This window comes from Lissotriton vulgaris, chromosome 6 (genome assembly GCF_964263255.1).
Source record: "Lissotriton vulgaris chromosome 6, aLisVul1.2, whole genome shotgun sequence".
Classification (NCBI taxonomy): Eukaryota; Metazoa; Chordata; class Amphibia; order Caudata; family Salamandridae; genus Lissotriton; species Lissotriton vulgaris.
The window spans coordinates 78,730,220-78,745,157 of NC_141694.1; the positions used below are offsets into that span (position 1 = coordinate 78,730,220).

The window sequence follows — 14,938 nt, forward strand, 5'->3', positions numbered from 1 at the left end:
ACAGAAAACCACTAATTACGCAGGCTGCATCCTACTCCTTCGTAAGTTTGCATACCGTGCCATCTCAGTTTGGACCCAGACATATGCAAATCAGTCTTGAACCTGCTACATTAGGTACAGTTCAGACCAAACTACCAGGCCAGGTCCTCCCTGACCCAGAACACAAGACAGGTGTCACCCTAGTTAGGGATCATCAGCTGGGTACAGCCTGGTTCCAGTGCCACAGTGTGTACAGGACACACGTTTGGGCACACCCATCCCACTTAGGGTGATTCACTAAAGTAAAGAAATAGGTGAAGGATGGAATCCTCGAATTCATCTAAGCCACTGTTGAGGCTGATGCCCCTATCATAAATTGATGTCTACCAGAGCAGCCTGGTCCCAATTTGAAGACCTTGGCTTACATCATTTGTATCTATTCCAATCTGAGAGATTTTACTAAGCTGATGAGGCACAGATATTTTGTTCTATATTGTTATATCCCTATAAGATGTCTTGAGATTTTTGCTTCCTTGCTCTTTTAGACATGAAAATCTATGTATGAAGATGAAATACTGACCAGACACAACCCTAAAGGTCTGGCCTCTCTCCCATAGCCCCAGTAGCCATATTCCAGTACTATGAGGCCCAAGGAAATAGACGCTTAGTGGGCCTGGCTTGCAGCATTATTTAATTGCATTTAAACTTGCTTTCCGTGTATTGTTTAAAATGAGGAGAAATCAAATGAGATGAGATGTATCTCAAATCTGTTAACTGAATCTGCATCATGCTAATTTACAAAATGAAATGCACTCTGGAAACATGTAAGTGTATACTAATTATTAGTATCAGAACATTTAAAGGCTTCAGAGGACGTTGATAGAGGTGTTGTGGCCATGACTCATGGCACATGACATTAAAACCCTTTTAGCCTACATACAATTGTATTCCGGTAGTTCCTGGTGATTTTCAGTAACTAGGGTGATGCCTTTAATAGAAGTCAAGCTATTTTCAACAGTTTTATTTGCTTTCATCTCTTTTTTTCACATACTCTATCTTGCACAGTGTATCTGGGAAACCATCCTGGAATTTTAATCCACACTGGCCTCCTTAAGGGTGTCCTACATGCTGCAGGACACCTCAATAGGGCAGGAAGAAATATGACCACATCATAACACAATGCGTTAACAGTCCACAAACCAGCTTACTTTCCCATCACTCCCTTACTTTATGCTTGTCAGTGACCCTGTACAGTGTTCCATGTGTTTGGCTAGGTTTGCACTATACGACTGATACCACTGGCTTTTCGGAAGTCAAGCTTGCCATCTCCAGTGGCTCTCCACACACCTGCAGCAAGGACACCTTGAGACGGAAGAAAAAAATGTGCTAATAAGATGAAAAACAGGAAAAAGGCCTTTCCCACCTATGCCCCCAGGATATGGAATTGTAAACCTGCATCCATCCGGAGAGCCTGAAGTCAGCTCCAATTTAGGAAACAGCAAATAGTCAACTTAAAAAAAACAAGCATCTGTAATGCAATAGGTCTCGCATTTACGCGATTTTGAGCTATTAACATTGCAAATGACAATGTCTTTTATTTTTGTTTTTAAAATATAAATAAAAGGCATTGTCATTTAAAATGCCAATAGCTTAAACTCGCGTAAATGCGAGACCTATTGCATTGCACATGCTTGTTTTTTTACGCAACGAAATGTAAAGACCTGTAAATCAATGGTACACATTTTTGAAACATCAGCAGTTAGGAAAGCACGCCTGAAATGTGATGTAAACAAATATTTAATAGGACCAAAACAAATGAAGATCCTTTACTTGGGATGAGTAAAAGATAAGCATTTGTTGAAACCAGATATTTGCACATTATTGTATGTGAGCTATATAGTTTTATCAGTAAAACTGCATCAGTGCAACGTTTGCAGCCGTATCAATGGTAGAAAAAGGGGGATCCCTTGGTGAATCTAAATACCACAACCAGATGGTAAAATGGTTGTCTATGTTCTAGCCCGTATATCAGAAGTGAATGTCATAAACAAATCAATATAGTTTAAAATTCTTCTTTCATTTTCAGTTTAAAAAAAGGTTTTTCGCGCAAAGATTTCTTTAAAAACAATACATTACATTCAAATATACAACAATATACACCTCATGATTAAAACATTTTTGACATAAAAGAAGTTGATCCTAAAAAGGGAAAAGACAAAGGAGAGAACAAAGAACAGACAATCCTATTTGTCATAAAAGTACATATCAGGGAATTCAAATATAAGAGCCTAATCCAGGACACGTTCTACTTATAATGTCTACGGAAATATCTCTGTCCCTTGATTATGTGATATCAGGCGTCGACGCGTTTCGATGGTTAGTTTAAATTTTTGACCATCTTTTTCAAGACCAAATAGATATGTCTCTCCTATCACACTGGCAATGGATGGTCGCCAAGTTCATGGAGATCCTGCAGATAAACATACTTGTATAAGTATTTTGTATATCAATAGTTCCACCTCTATATACCAGTCGGATTCTTCTAGATACAGCTTATGCTAAAATCTATAAAATCTGATCTTACATGGCCTATACAGTAATATACAGTGATTGCAATGTCATCACTCCATATACATTTGTACATCGACTTTCCAGTTCTTAAACTACTGTTTCTTAATAGTATACGCATTGTTACATTGAACCCATCTCAAATCTCTTCTCTTGTTGTTATAGTACTATATATATATATATATCATTTCTCATATATGGGCTTTCAGGAAGGATTTACTGTTCCCCAGGGATTATGCGCACAAAGATTCTCTGTGCCCAGTTATACTGGCATCCGAGTTTCCCACTACCCCGGGAAGCAAAGGGGAGAAAAAGCTTTTGCTCGGTTCACTGGGTAACTGTTATTTTACCTTATATCATGTTCGCTTCATTTTTCTTCTGAGTATCAGTTGTTGTTATTATGCGTTTCATCAGGGAGTTATTTCTGTTGCTTCTATCTATGGGAGAGAGGTGTAAAGAATTTATAACTCCCTATTTTTTAAACGTATTTTCTATGCAAAGCGTTATCACTGAATATTTAGTACCTTTTATTATTCAATGAATTGTAAATGAAGAGCGCCTCCTATTTTGTCAGGTTACAGACGCCCACTCCCAAAAGAGTCTGGTTCTCCAATCTTTATTGACTCTGTGTAGGGAGACAGGATACGGTAAAATTAGTTTCTGGCGAGTGCTATTGTTGAATAAGGGAATAAGGGAATACCCGCAAGGGATATTTATTACTATCCTGTCTCCCTACACAGAGTCAACGTTACAATGGTCTAGGGAGAATGACCCAAATTGAACACACATGGCCACAGGGGGTACGTGCACCCCTAAAACACCATAAAGTCAGATAAGAAATGAGGTAGGAACATATAGTAATTAAAACACAGCACACACAGTGATCTAGCGCTCCCAATGCCCGACATCGGGACACATTACCCACTGGCTACATTGTGTCCAAGCAAGGTCGAGGCCCACCTGTAGTAACCTTTTGACCACTAATTTAGGAATCTAAGGTAGCAACCAATAATCCTCACCTTATATGGATCGCAGGAGAACTTTACAACCTGATGAAAACTGTATTGAAGGATGCCAACTGAATGTAAATTGAGACAGTCCTCAGACTGTGTGTCTGTAACCATTCTCCTTGCTGGTGTGACAAAGGCTCCTGCAGTTCAGGGGGGGGGAGCTCCAGGGGGCCACCTCAGCCCAGTACCCTGGCCTGAGAGCCCCTGAGTGAGACCGTAGGGTGGCCCTCCATGTAGTTTGCAGGAGGGCCCTCAACTTTCGTTACACCACTGGTTCTCCTGGCTGCTATGTTTAATTCAACAAACTGTTCCTGTTTTGACAAATTCCTCTTGTTTTTTCAAGGTATTTCGTACTGAAGTAACACTATGATGGCATTTTCTGTGATTTCACACTGTACGCAAATTAAGGGGGCTCACACATTCCCTTTCTGCCAGGGCCCCAAAATGTCTAGAACTGGCCCTCAAAACGTGTTTTTAGAATGTTATTGAGTTTGATCTAGGACAACTAAGAGGACAGGGGCATCCTAGGTGAGGAGGATACAGGAAACCTGAAGGTCAGGTCTATTGATACTCAGTAGCCGCTGGCAGGGTCAAAAGTGGAGAGGCGGGGGAAGGGGAGGTCGCGCGGGGTGGGTGGGCCTTCCAAAATTCAAAATTAAAAAAAACCTTACTTACATTCATGCGGAGTCCGCAGGCCCCTCTCCTCCATTGTGTCGTCCCTCGTCTTTCCAGAACCAGGAAGCTCCCAGGATCCCTTCTCTGACCAATTACAACCCTGCATTTAGGTCTGAGCACTGTAGATTGGCGCTCAGACAGGACCTGGCTGGGAGGGCTAGCATGTTTCTTAAACATGCAAAGTGCATGATTGCTTGAGGCAGCCGAGAGGGCTGTCCATGAAGTTATGAGCACTTTGGAGTGTGCAGCAACCACTACACCTATGGGACCTCACGGAAGCCCAGCCCCACCCAACCTGGCGGGAAAAAAAATTATAATAAAAAAAAATAACTTCTGTTCTTATGATTTTCTTTTTTTACACTGCTGAGTGAACAGTGGGGCGACCCAACCCACTGCTAACTAACTTAGTTCCAGGCGCGTGTGAACATTTTTTTGGGTTGCTTTCAGACCACGCCCTCTTTAGAGTGCGCAGTTCCAGAACCGGACCTTACCTGGTGCAGCTGACTGCACCTTATGTACATTAATTACATGGAGGCATTCTTCAGGCTGTCCACGAGGCCGCGCTGCAGGTGGCACGCGGTGTCACGTCACGCGGTTTACGGCGGCCGACGCGCCTGTGAACTGCGTCACCAGCCCACGCCAACTGCCTCAGGGGCACGGGGCGGGCACCTTGTGGAAGAGACCAGGAAGCATCTCGCCCATCAGCCCTGGTTTCCGCGCGTACGTACCTCGCCCGCAGTGCTGCTGCTCCTGGCCAGGTGTGGTGAGCAGGTCCCCGGTGCGGTCTTCTTCCACTGTCTGGCTTCGGTACTTTGATCTCCCAACACAGATTCAGAGCTTTAAAATACGAGAATGCCAAATAACAAGCCGATCTGATGATCTGCTCGGGATCATCACAAACATAACAGGTATCAATTCGAACAACTTCCCTAGTAAACTCTCTTACTGTCTGAGATAGGGTGACCAACTAGCATGGGTGCAAATTCAGGACGATGAGTGTAAAAATTCAGGACAGAGGGTCAGAATTCAGGACAAAAATTCCGGACAGGAGGTCAAAATTCAGGACAAAAGTTACGTTTTACAGACACATCCGAAGAGGTCGCGCCATAGTATACAAGTAAGTAAATAGACAACCATTTGAGTACAAGTGAAAAGAAGTTTATATTAGGTTGAGATAATTGTGCACTTCATGGTTTTTCAGTATGCGCGCAGCTTTGAATAAATGTGCAAGTCATTTTGCATTAACAAAATCGCCCACCACCACCTTTCCAGCCTCCCAGGGAAGCGCCTGATGCCCGGTCTGGACAGTCCAGCCTTGTTACCACCCTCCAATGGTGACCCTCCTCTTCACATAGACCCTCTCTCATGTGTATTTAATTTATTGTATAGTGCTACTCATCCCAAGTAAGAAGGACAGGGTGTCTGAGTGAGTTACATCACACACATATTATATAGAAACAATGACTCATATAAATGTGAAAGTCAATCCATAGGAAATGTACTTAAGATGATGGGGTTACAAAGTGTAATCATTCTTTCATCCATCATTCAGTCTTTCACCATTTACTCTGTCCTTCCATATGGGTGCCCATCCATATCAATATTCAACCATGTGCAAACCTATCCATCATCTATCCTTCCATCCATCCATAATTCCCGTTCTTTCCGGTATCTAGCAGCCAAGCTATGGAATGCTCTCCCTTCCCACATGCGAGAAATAAATGATTTGTACCAATTTAGGAAGGCCATCAAAACTTTTCTGTTTCCTTAAAATTCCGTTTTTTTTCTGTTTTCTGTTGTGTTTTGTTTAGGAACAGCGCCGGGACGCCCCTTTTGCTGGGGCAGCTGTGCGCTCTATAAAACCCATAACATAACATCTATCCCTCCATACACCCTTTCACTCATCCATCCTTTCACCTTATCCATCCGTACACTCATCCATCCACTCTTTCACTCATCCATCCACTCACCCATCCAGCCATCTACCCTTTCAACCATCCAGCCATCCTTTCACTTACTCATTCATCCACCCAGTCACTCATCCTTCCACACATTCACCCTTTCACTCATCCATCCCTCCATTCATCCTTTCACCTTATCCATCCATGCACTCATCCATCCACTCTTCTGCTCATCCATACATTCACTCATCCATCCAGCTATCTACCCTTTCACCCATCCAGCCATCCTTTCACGTACTCATTCATCCACCCATTCACCCATCCATCCACCCATTCACCCTTTCAGTCATCCAGCCTCCTTCCATCAGCATGGGGCCCGGAAAGATCACAGGCCTGGGGCATACTACCTCCTCTGCCCTCCCATTGTGATGGCCCTTCACCTTAGAACATGGAAAGGGCTTTAATCGTCCACAAGAGCGATCGCATACACAGCTTCCCTTTCTTATCCATTGACAGGGAAAAGCTCTTCAGAAGCTCCCACCCTCCCTACACCTATCCTTTGCTCACATATGTAGGGGCTCCTGTGAGAAGCGGGGGTCTTTGCATACCCAGGTTCATCTATGGTAAGGCACAAGGTGGGGAGTGTGGGGTTTAACAGCCTGGAGGCTGTATAGCAAGCCCTCTCGGTCTACTCTGTTTGTTTCCCTCCCATGTCTGCACATAGTGGCAATTATTCCTACGCCAAACCCCTTAAGTTAAGGAATGTCAAAGGTGCAGTCAGAAAAAGACTAAAATATTAAATGTGACAGACAAACAAATGCATCTTTGGTCAAATTGAAACTCCTGAAAAGGTCTCTGAGGTGGGTTTCGGGCTGGACTGAAATGAAGGGTGGCTTACTGGTAGCCTTTCTGTTTTAGCTCTGCTCCCGGGCTGGTCACATCATGGGGATTTGCTGCAAGGCTGGTCATCAAGCTCGATCACGGTTAGGTCTACCTGGGATCAGGCATCAGTATGTCCATTCCCGCACATGACCTTTATTAGTTGTACAAGGATGTTGCGAAGTAAAGAATGTGATCCCACTGTATGTGACGTTACCCGTCGCTCTGACCCGTAGGGCAGTTGCCTCCGTGGGTACCACAGCTGCCAGGAAGGCCCATGCAAGTGCGACGCGTTTCTCTTTTTTGTTTCCAGCCAATAAAACACTGCATGCTGGGATTTTGATGCCCATATTTATAATGCGTTTGGCTAAAAGGCCAGAACTGGTTTAGTGTTTACACATGACATGGGACCTTTCGACAGCTTTGGCTGGGTCACGTCATAGGTTCTACTTTGTAAAAGCCATGCCCTCCGTACACTGTCACTTTGCAGCCATACACTCACCACTGGCCTCAGAGCCCTACACTTTGCAAGAGCCACATTCCATGGGCCTGTCCAACCAACACACAGATCATGCCCCTCAGAGTATTGTGCTGCTCTTGCCCTTTACACCCCAACGCTGTCATCCATATGCTTCGGATCAAGGTCCCTGGGAGCACTATTCTTGTAGGCCATTGCCCTGCAGGCATGCTCATCCCTGCACTGCCACTTGCAGGCCTATTTGTGTCAGTAATGTTCAGTCACTCTTCTCCTCACACCATCCGCAGTGGACACATCCAAATACAGCATCGACAGCAAAAGAGCCAAGCCCTACCTGTCACTCACAATCAGAGGCGCACCGATAGCCCAATGTTTCTGTGTGTGTGTGTGAGGGGGCGGGGCTGGACAGGGGTGAGGGTCACTACAAATTTCGGAGGCGTGGTGGGAGGGCTAATTCTTCCAGCAATGGGCAGGGAGTGTGGAGATGAAGGGGCGGAAAAAACAACAAAGCCTTGTTAACGCGTAATTGGTCTTTTAAAGACCTGTGAAGTACTCGGGTGGGACCATGTGTGTGCTCAGAGCAGTGTGAGGCGCCCCATCAGAGCTGAGGGTTCTGGCAGGGGAACAGTCCTGTTCCCCAAGCCAATGCCCAAATTATGGACAAAAGGCGTCCGTAAAATGGATTCTCACGGACAACGGATGTGAGATCCAAATTACGGACGGTCCGTAAAATTTACGGACGGTTGGTCACCCTAGACTGAGATAGTAAAGCCAAGCGCAATCTCCTATGCATAGTACTCACTAAATGTCTCTTCGTCCGTCGTCTGATGATCTGCTCACATCTGACATGGAACAGTGTCCTCATCACTTATTCGAGGTGGGTGAGCCAACACATTATTAGAGCGGGTCGAGCTAAAGCCAAGCCGAGGGTCTGGGTTGGCTCTTGTGGCCGTGCACGAGCCAAGCCCTGCGAATGTTTGCCTTGAAACAATCAACAAACATGACATAAAATATGATGAAGTCTCTGTAAATTTAAATAACGGTATTTCTTTAATTTCGTATGATTGTATTTATATAGCTTTTACTACACCTGACGAGACGTTGAAGTACTTTTCGGGGAGTAGCACGCTACTCCGGAACCCTAAGAGAATTATTGGTGAATTAGTATAGGGAGATATGCAATTAATTTGAGCGATGGACATATGAGTCTGTTAGTTGGATTGAAAAGGACAGTGGAGGGATAGAAGTGAGAAAGTTTTGGGGGGGATCATAGCAGAAGGAGAAGGTATGAAATGAGTAAGGGGGAAGTGGAGGGGTCACAACATTTAAATTACGGTGTCACATTACATTTTTTGCCTTATACAAACACATTTTTTAGGTATAACTGACCCAACAGATTTTAGCTGTCTGAAAATGAAAGCCTCTTGTAGACTATACCAAAAACTTGTAGTGGACTTGTTGCCCACCCATAGCTTACTATTGGTTGTCTTTGTCACTCACTCATTTGCTTGCTTCTTATTTAATGGCTTGCCTTCCTCTTTTTGCGTTTCCCCTTGCCATAGAATATAGCCTCCTTACCATGTTTGTTGATTGACTGACTTACACTTTTAACAATCACATTTAGGGAACTACTTTTCTTTAGGCACTATGAGTGCGCATGTGTTTGCCAGCTCTTCCCTCTTGTGTGCTGCTTATACCCACCAACCCCCGAAATTAGCTGTGCTGCTCCCTGCCCTGACTTTATTGTCCATATTCAATTAGACCCCAAACGTCTGCTGCTCTCCCACCCACTGCCTGTTGCTTCTCCCACAGCTGCTCCTCCACCCCACTCCCTTGTTACTTTCTCACCCCTTGGATTCCTCTAAATACTTATTTCGATATATCTGAAAGACCTGGCAGCTCCTATTTGCTGCTAGGCTGCTCCACTTTCACAAATCTGCTTTTGCACAAGTGAAAATACCTTCTTGGATAAGAAATGATAAAATGGCACCTTCATCATTCAGTTAGTGTGACATCATGCATACAAGCGCCCACTGAATAAGGCAGCCACATGCGTATGCCCCCTACACTTTTTTTCACCAGCACTTTAAGCAAAATACTTTGGCCTATGCTGTACAGCATTGACAAAGCCAATAGGTAATCAAGGATTGACCTATTGGCTTTGCCAATGATTTTCTAGGTTTTGCGTTAACTGTTATTGAAAGATCATTCCAGCTGGAAAGAAAAGTAAAAGTAAAATAGATACTGCAGCACTGGGACCTGCCATTTTCAGGTTTTCGCCAATGCTACTCTGCTTCAAGAGCAACTTTTTCCTCTTTTGCCAAATGTTTACCTGTCAACTTCTGTTAATCTGCAGATGGGCTGCCTAAAACCCGGAGCAGACTGGGTAAATAAAAACCTGAGTGTTAGGACACAGATACATCCCACATGACTGGGAGCCACTCAAGCCCAGCCCATACCTACTATTCCTAAGGATACTGGTCCACTTCAAATGTAGCCTCAATAGGTGCAGGCACTGTAAAGTTGGTGTATAGACAATGTATATGGGCTCTGCTAATGGTTCCTGCTGCACCAAACTTGAAGACCAATCACAACTAGGCATGGGCTTGTGGCTTGGTCAGGACTGACATCCTGTCACACCGGTCAATGTCTCCACTGCTGGTGGCTGGGGCCAGCTACTGTCCGAGTTATGGGGTGGACATTTTCCCACTTCAGCTGGTCCACCAGACATACTTGGGTAGCAAAGATCGCTACACATGAGGTAGAGGGACCAAGCACATGGGTGAAGAGACTTTGCGACTCTGGGGCCTGTGACTACAAGACCACTAGTTTAGTCCATCCTCAGAATGCAGTCTGTCAGCCATGATTAAGTCACAGCTAGAGAAACCATGGCAGTCATACCTATCAAGGACCCTCTGGATTGCAAGAGGTTTATCTGCTACTGTCTGTGCCGAAGATTTTTAGTCACCTACTGGCTAGTTAGACTACAACTGGCAACACCACATTTGATTGCCTCCCCCTCCAGAACAGGGTAATTCCTAACAGAAACACAGCTTTAAAGTATCTGCTCCAACATTTAAGGAAGTGGTGCAACCAATTTTGGAGATTTGGCATTGAGGAGAATGTTGTGAGAAGTGGTGCAGGATGACTCAGAGATTGATAGCTTAAGTTCCAAATAGTTAGAAGTGATGGGCCGTAGCGGTTAATACTTGCATTAAAGGAATTAAATAAGCAACATTCAATAGCACCCCCTTCGGGACCTATAATAACTAAGTATAAAAAACATTAATTCCAGAACAAGAATCTTTCAATTACGCAAAAAGGGTCTAAATGGAATATTACAGCATCTAATCCTCAACTTACATCCTGAATGCACAAATTAGTTTCTTCCTCTGGATCATCCTTCTGACTGCACAAGATAGATTCATCCTCCTGACTGCAAAAGGTGGGTTTATCTTCGTGTCTGCACAACATAGTCTGTAGAACCCCTATTTACTGATTCAGTACTCTAGCTCATCAAGGACCACTCTCCTGTAACATCAGAAAACAATCAATGTTCCAAATTGTTCAGAAAAAAACCCTTAGTCCTATCCATAAGCGTGTTATTTAAATATATGCATGTCCTGCATATCACTTCCTTATTCAGCAGGAGGATTACAAGCATGCAAAGCTATCTTACAAACGTTTGATCTGTTGATCCCAGGACCTGCGACTGTACTTCTTATATTTGTTTGGAGTTCTTGGATGGATTGCTGGAAGCGTTGGCATTAATACGTCACATTATAGCACTGGAAAGTGTTTATTAACAGTGATAGTTGGAACCCTTTCTGCCCTCACCCTGGCAACAGTGCCATTGATGAACTACAAGGCTAGACTGTTGTCACATGAACCCTGTATGTGTCCCAGTTTCTTATCAACATTATATTTTATTTATTTATTTATTTATTTTATTTATGGAATTTTTAATGCGCAGCTACTACCCAAGGGTGTCTAGGCGCAGTGTGATGCTTTAGGATACAGTGGTAAGCACAAACCTATTGGTTGAAGAGCCAAGTCTTCAATGCCCTACGAAAACAAATGAGAGTAGGAGCAGTTTTGATATGAGAGGGTACAGAGTTCCACAGTCTGGGAGTTGCTACCAAGAATCGTCTGTCTCCCCAGGTGGCGGTTCTTGTTCGGGGAACAGATAGTAAACAACTAGCTGCTGATCTTAGGTTCCTTATAGGGGTGTATGGCTGAAATGCCTCTCTTAAAAACTTCGGGCCGGTATGATGTATGGCCTTATAGGCAATACATAGTGCCTTAAATTTAATCCTGCTCTCCACTCTTAGCCAGTGAAGATGGCGTATAGCTGCCGAGGTGGACTGGCGCCTTGGAATGTTGAGGAGGATTCTGGCTGCCATATTTTGAACGGATTGAAGCTTGTTCAGGATATATTTATGCGTGTTAAAAAAGAGGGCATTTCCGTAATCAAGCTTGGAGAACACCAAGGTGGTAATCAGTGTTTTTCCAGCTGATGCTGGTAAGTACGGTAACAGCTTTTTTATCTTTTTCAACGTGAAAAAGGCAACTGAAACAACCTTATTTACATGATGTTTGAAGGACAGATGTTTATCAAAGATCACTCCAAGATTCCTGACCTTTGCAACTGGGACCGGAGGAGGACCCATCTGAGTAGGCCACCAAATCGGGGACCATTCAGGCGAGATGTTACCAAAGGTCATAACCTCCGTTTTCTCCGCATTCAGTTTTAGGCAATTACTGTGCATCCAAGCTTGTACCTCCAGTATCCCCTCTTGAAAATTAGCTGCCACCACTGGGCCGTTCTTATGCACCGCCAACACAAGTTGGGTGTCATCAGCGTAGGTAGTTAGGCGCATCCCATGAGATTTTATGACCCTTGCCAGATCTACAACATAAATGTTAAAAAGCGCTGGGCTTAACGACGATCCTTGGGGGACCCCGCATGGCAGTTTAGAAGTCGATGAATAATAATTGCCCAGTTTAACTGCCTGTATGCGGTTAGCTAAAAAAGAAGCTATAAGATCTTTGGCCAGATTGTTAATCCCCAGGGCTGTGACACGGTCGACCAAGATGGTATGGTCGACCGTGTCAAAGGCCGCCGAGAGATCCAACAGAATGAGCACTGCTGCTCCTCCCGAATCCATGATGTTTCTGATTTCATCGGAGGCCTTTATCAGCGCTGTTTCGGTTCCGTGTCCCCTCCGGAAACCGAACTGCGTATCATCCAGGAGTTCATGTTGTTCAATGAACTCTGAGAGCTGCTGGGTCATGATGGCCTCTACGATTTTAGCGGGAAAGGGCAGGCAAGCAATGGGTCTGTAATTGGCCGTAACAGTGGGGTCTAAGGAAGGCTTTTTGAGCAAAGGTTTAACGATGGCCTTCTTCCAGATCTCCGGGTAGACGCCTGTTTTAAAGATGGCATTACAAATGGTGGTGAGCGGCTGAGAGATGGTATTGTAGAGTTGATTCATTATATCAGGAGGGCATGGGTCAATCGGAGAGCCCGATTTGATCTTGGCAGCTAGTATGCTGACCTGATCTTCTGTCACTGGCTTGAAACCAGAAAAAGAAGGATGGATCAAAGCCAAGTGGGAGGATGGATCAGTCCTAGCTTCCGCCGGTAATTGTGGGAAAATGGAATAAATATCCATGACCTTGGTGGTGAAGAAATTGGCCAACGAGTTACAGAATTCCTGAGAATGCTCGGTTGCAGAGCCAGTGGGAGGGGTAGAGAGGGAATTCACGACCTGGAATAACATCCTTGCTGAGTTCTGGGCTTGTTCAATTTGACCAGTAAAGAATGTGTTTTTTTGAGTGGTGATAGCTTTCTTATAGATCGCCAGCGCATCTTTATAAGTTTGCTTAGCAGAGGGACTATAATGCTTTCTCCAGCGTCTTTCTAGACTTCTACAATACTGACGCTGGAGGCGCAGCTCCTCTGTAAACCACTGGGCCGATGGTGTAACTCTATTTGGGCGATAAGATTTCTCAGGTGCCACTTGATTAGCTGCATTTAGTAACCATTCCTGAAAGTTAGTGGACAGAATTTCAGGATCATAAGAACTTTCCGGGACCGAAGTCCTAAGGAGATTTGCGAGATGAGGAATATCGGCAGTTTTCCAGGCTCGTGTTCCCAGTGATGACCGGGCTTTGGTCTGGGGGGGGTTAGATTGTACTGCTCGAATTCTGAAGATGATGGCTTGGTGATCAGACCATACCAATGGTAGTACTGCTATCAGGTCAATGCCTGGATTATTTGTGAACAGACCATCTAGTGTATGCCCCGCTTCATGCGTGGGACCTCTCACCAACTGTTGCAATCCTATTGCTTGCATGTCTGTAATAAGTTGGGCTGTATTGAGTATAGTCCATTAAATTAAACAGAATCAGTTGAACACAACATGTGTACATCTGGCATACTGAACACACTTTATTGGAAGGAGCTTTCTTAGGACATAGTGAAGTAAAAGGAAGATCGATATTTGCCCAAGATCACCCAATTTGGTTGAGCGGGTAAGCCACAATTAATGCAGGTTTTCTGGTTTCACTTTGTATAAATTAGCTACTAAATGGGTATCTGTTTGTCTCTCCTTTTATTTCAAATGTTAATGCTTTGTTTTCACCTCTTTGTACATAAAGGTGGAGTGAGGGTGGCAGGCAGAAGTCATGTAAAAGCTCGGCTTGTTATGGGCTCGAGGTTCCAACAGGACGTTGGGCTGAGTCAGAGCCAGACTTCAGGCTCGAGCTTCCAGCGGCTCACCCACCTCGGTTACTTAGACCCTGCTCTGGGCCTTGTTATCCTGAACTCTTAACGAGAACCAGAAGGGAAAGTGAAAACACAGGAATGGCTCTACTAGTCTCAGCTAGCTCGGGATGACTTTCTATTCCGGCATTTGCAGTTTGCACTCATTGGTGTGGGCACCTTACATAGAAAAGAAACAAAACTACCAGTAGAAGAATGCGGAGTGAAGCAAACGTAAAATCCTAATTTAGCTGATCGTCTCATATCTCAAATGGGACTCCTTAAGCAGGCGGCCAACTGAAACACAGGGTTGAGGGAGGTGTAACATCACATTCACATACTTTATTAGAGATCTCTTTATTACAGAGTTGAGCTCTCCTGGCAAACACTTGTGTGTACCTTGCAGACTGTAGCAAGGAACAACCCATGCTGGAATTACATCACTTTTCCAGGCCTAGGCATGTATTTAATATATGAGACGAAAAACAATGAATTAGAAACAAGAAGCCATGGTCAGGAATCGTGGTGTCCTCTGATTAGTAGTGATTTCCTATCTCCGGCTCACCTTTCCTTTCATCCTTCAGTGGTAGATAGTCCGTTACAATTGGGCACTCACTTGGGCAGAGAAGTTAGTTTGCAGTGCAACTACCTAAAAATGATATTCTTGTGATGAGGCTCTTTT

At 44.3% G+C, this 14,938-nt stretch overlaps 1 long non-coding RNA gene across 1 annotated transcript in view; it reads right to left on the minus strand.

The window, feature by feature from the left end:
- Positions 1-1,759: 1,759 nt before the first annotated feature.
- LOC147706824 (uncharacterized) overlaps positions 1,760-14,938 on the minus strand; it is a 31,619-nt gene continuing 18,440 nt past the window's right edge. The window contains exons 2-3 of the long non-coding RNA XR_015296594.1: positions 2,898-2,984; positions 1,760-2,449 (exon numbers count right to left, since the gene is read on the minus strand). This is a non-coding gene — a long non-coding RNA (uncharacterized LOC147706824). The remainder of the gene's footprint in view (positions 2,450-2,897; positions 2,985-14,938) is intronic.